General features: G+C 40.7%; 1 non-coding gene across 1 annotated transcript; it reads left to right on the top strand.

The window, feature by feature from the left end:
• The first annotated feature begins 855 nt into the window (after positions 1-855).
• On the top strand, positions 856-962 carry LOC145587053 (small nucleolar RNA R71). Its single transcript, XR_014101104.1, has one exon. It is a non-coding gene; the product is annotated as a small nucleolar RNA R71 (small nucleolar RNA).
• The last annotated feature ends 3556 nt before the right edge of the window (positions 963-4518 follow it).

Here is a 4518-nt window from a genome sequence, read left to right as displayed (position 1 = left end):
TCCAACATTTTATTGTGGGTTTGCATTTGCTTTAAGCTTTCCTCTAAGTCATTTGTCTTTTTAGTTTGGGAGTTCATGAATTGTTCCAACATGCTTTCTAGATTAGACTTAGGAGGAGGAGGAGCTTGAATTTGAAGTGGTGGTCGAGGGACAGGAGCTATGGTTGGTCTTACTCCTCCATTAAAACCGGGTGGGTTGTGAGTGGAAGAGTATTGGCCTTTTTGTTGGTATCTATTGTCATTTCTATAATTCCGTTGATTATTAGACACATAATTACTACTACCACTAGCTTGACCTTGACCACTACCTTGCCCTTGGTTTTGGCCACTTCTCCAACCAAAATTAGGGTGATGTTTCCATCCCTCGTTGTAGGTGTTGGAATAGGGGTCAAACCTAGGATTAGCATTCACGTTATTGACTTGTTCCATGGAAGAGGAAGGGGAACATTGCTCATTCAACAAATAACAATCGGAAGACGCATGGTCTTCACCACCACATACATCACAAGACATCAATTGCATAGACACATTATCATTCGAAGAATTAGATGCACGTGAATTAGGGAGGGGGGAGATAGGAGGGGGAGAAGATTGCATTTGGTCAAATTTAGAAGACAAGGCATCCAATTTTGAACTAAGCATGTTAATAGCATTTACCTCATACTTTCCCCCTCTCCTAGAGGTGCTTCTCTCATCGGGGCTCCAATCGGTGTAGTTTTGGACTACATCTTCTATGATCTTTAATGCCTCCGCGGGTGGTTTGTTCATGAGTGGCCCACCCGAAGCTCCATCTAAGAGTATGCGGTCCGATCTCAAGAGACCCCTATAGAATCCATGAAGCAAGAGCCAATCTTCCATCCCATGGTGGGGACATTGTTGTTGATAGCTTTTGAATCTCTCCCAAGCATCGTAGAGAGACTCATCGGGCTCTTGTTGGAAGTTTGAAATCTTGGACCTCAACTCCGCCGTTTTTCCAAGAGGAATGAACCTCCCAAGGAATGCTGAAGTTACCTCATTCCAGGTTGTCAATGAATTCGGAGTCAACCTATCGAGCCAATCACTTGCACTCCCCGAAAGAGAAAATTTGAACATGCTTAGAAGAATGTACTCCGGAGTCACCCCATTTGCCTTCACGGTGCTACAATACCGTGTGAATTGCTTTAAATGCGCAATGGGGTCCTCATGCTTTGCCCCGGAGAATTGATGACCCTCAATCAAGGTGATAAGGGCGGGCCTTATCTCGAAATTATTTGCTTCGGTAGTTGGAGTAACAATCCCACTTGCTTCTTGATACGGAGGAGGAACACCAAATTCTCTCAAAGTCTTATTTGAAAGAGCCATCTCAAATTGGTGAAGAGGTGGAGAAGTTGGAGAATTTGTCCTTGGTGACTCTAGTGGAATGGTTTCTCCACTAGTCTCACTAGAACTAGATTGATCGGACTCAACTACCACTTGTGGCTCACTTGATGTGGCACCACTAGCCCTCGCCCTCTTTTCTCTTCGATTTTCCCTTACTACCTTTTCAAGCTCGAGGTTCAACGGCACGAGGAAGTGTCCTATTGCTGCGTTTGGGCATTAACAAAGAAGACTAGAAGGGAGATTAGTAGGTTAGTTAAAGAAAACAGAGAAAAATAAAACTATACAAATGAACTAGTCTCACATATCTCATAAGTAACTCAATGCTTAACGCCAGTCCCCGGCAACGGTGCCATTTTGGTAGAGGGATATTCGGTCGTTGGACGATCACCCTAAAACCAACAATATTTCTACCTAAACCAACCTAAAACAAGTCTAGGGTAAGTAGAGGATCGTATCCACAGGGAATGGGTAAGTACACCGAGAGTATGAAACGGTTGCAATCTAGTTCGGTAACAAATTGGGTTTTGAATGGTAAGCTACTATATAAAAGAACGCTAGGGGAAACGGGATTTAATACCAACCAAAGCCAAGGAATCAATAACAGGGACAAATCATGAATACACATAAAGGATAGAAAAGGAACTTAACATTGCCTTCTTTTAAAGTCACAACATAAGTACTCCCTAGATTAAGCACTAACACGATAAGGATTAAGTCTCAAGGATAGGAAGTGGGTTTCTAGCTCGAGTTTGTCTCTCGATCGCTCCGAACTAGCATGAAGCTCGGGTAATTGGGATTTCTCACCTAATTACCATACTAAGGCAACCTAGTTAATGAAACCAAACATCCAAAATCATGAAAGTAGCATAATCTAATTACACAAGAAAAGACTCACTCCGAAGCCCCATCTTTCGATGTGAGAAAAGGGATGAACACATGGGCATAATGTGGCTAACAAAATACACATGCAATTATCAATTCAAGCATAAACAACTATCAATCCAAGGTAGCACATGAATAATTCCAAGTCAATTAACCATAGCTTGGTTGGGTCTTCACCCAACCCCTAACTAAAAGACTACTCACTAAACATGGTGGAAATTACTCTAACAATTAAATCTAGGGTTTTCATGAATTCAAATAAGCTAGGAAAGAGATGAAACAAGGATGGATTAAACATGCAAGAACAAATAAACAAGATTAAGGGAGAAATTATCAACTCAAAGCAATTAAAATTAAAAATTAAGAGCAAGAGATAGAGGAAAGAGATTACTTAATAAACTTCAAAGTTGGGAAAATTGTTGAAATTGATGGAACAAACTTCCAATAATTCTACTACAATGATTGAGTTTGAGAAGATCTAAGCTAATTAATGAGGGTTGAGAAGAACTAAGGGCCTAGGAAAACTAAGAGGGCCAAAAGAAGATCCAAAACTGAAGCTAAGTCGTCCTATTTATATGCCCAGAAATCACATCGTAAAATCCGTCAAAATTAGTCTTCAGAACAGGAGGAGCGCCCGCTCCAGTAAGTAGGAGCGCCCGCTCCTGGGCTCTCTGCACGCCCTCTCCTCTTGCACCAGTTTGAGACAGCTTGTAGAGGATCGGGGAGGAGCGCCCGCTCCTTAGAGGCTGCACGCCCGCTCCTATATGTGCAGGGGGAGGCAGAATGTGGTGCTGGGATGAGGAGCGGCCGCTCCTCTAAGGGTGCACGCCCGCTCCTGCCTGATATTGCTCCCTCGAGAAAGTCTTCATGCTCACGCTACTTAACCATAATCTCATTGAACCTACAAACACGAGCACACACATAAAAAGAAACGGGAAACCCAAAAGATGCAAGTATGCACAAAAAGAGTTAGAAAAAGGGATTGAAGTAGGGGAAAGAGTACAAAATTGTGTTTTAAAAAGCCATGATAAGTGGACAAATAAAACACTTATCAAAACACAATGAAAAAACCAATAGAAAATTGACAAAAAAAAATACAAACACCCTTAAACAATAGAAAATTAACCCGAAAAAAAAAACAAAAAAAACAAACAGAAATTTACCAAAAAAAAAAACAAAATTAACAACAACAAAAATCTAAATCTAAACTTTCATCACAAAAATTAAATAGGCCTTGAATTTCACCACGAATGTAAAATACAAAACATACCTTAAATTGAAATAAGCTTCAAATTTCACCACGAAATTGGTTTAACAAGGCCAAATTCGAACATAAAAAGCCTAGATCTAGACTTTTAATGGTCGAATTAGACCTAAAAAACCTTAAAAAACTTGAAACCATGTAGAATAGGCATGTCGGTGGGTTTATCGTCGTTACACCTTGAAATCACGGCAGTGTTGATGTTTGTGGTTGTAGTTGGGGTGAGATAGAAAGAGGGAAAAAAGGGGAGATCGAGAAGAAAGAGGGGAATGAACAGAAAAGAAAACAAAAAAGGAAGAAGAGAGGGAAGGGGAGAAACGGAGTACAGAGAAGAGAAAGAAAGAGGAGTACAGAGAAGAAAATAGAAGAGGAAGAAGAGAGAGAAAGGAAGAAGTAGAGTACAGAGAAGAAAAGGGGGGAAAGAGAAGAGATGGAGGAGAGAGAAATAGAAGGGGAAATAAAGAGAGGAGGCGGAAAATTAAATAGGGTAAGGGGGATCCGTTTTAGGGTTAGTTAAAGGGGATTTTAATTTTTTTTTTAAATACATGTTCCGACAGATCTTTCCGTTGCAAATTTCCGACAGACATTAATTCCGTCGGAAAGTACAAATATTCCGACGGAATTGTTAAATTTGTCGAAAATATTCGACGGAATAAAAATCCGTTAGAAATGTCCTTATTTCCGACGGAATTTCGGGTCCGTCGGAACCAGTCCGTCGGAATTTCCTTATTTTCTAGTAGTGTTACCCTAGGTAACACTTGCATATACCAAATTCTTTTCCAAATATCCTTACCTGTAGCAACACCCACCTCTTCCCTCTTCCAGTCATCATCAAAGATAGCGCGATAAGCGGATTTGACTGAATACTCTCCATGCTTTTCTAAGTCCTAACAGACAGTATCTTGCGGCAGCCTGCTACTTATAGGGATGCTAGTAATTCTTCCCACCTTAAAAGGCATAAATAATTATGACAGAAACACAACATCCCAGCAATGATTACCCACATCAATCAGCTCA

The sequence above is a fragment of the Chenopodium album genome, chromosome 16, assembly GCF_948465745.1.
Source record: "Chenopodium album chromosome 16, dcCheAlbu1.1, whole genome shotgun sequence".
In the NCBI taxonomy this organism is placed as follows: domain Eukaryota; kingdom Viridiplantae; phylum Streptophyta; class Magnoliopsida; order Caryophyllales; family Amaranthaceae; genus Chenopodium; species Chenopodium album.
The sequence above is the reverse complement of the archived record's forward strand: the minus strand, read 5'-3'. Positions and strand labels throughout refer to the sequence as shown.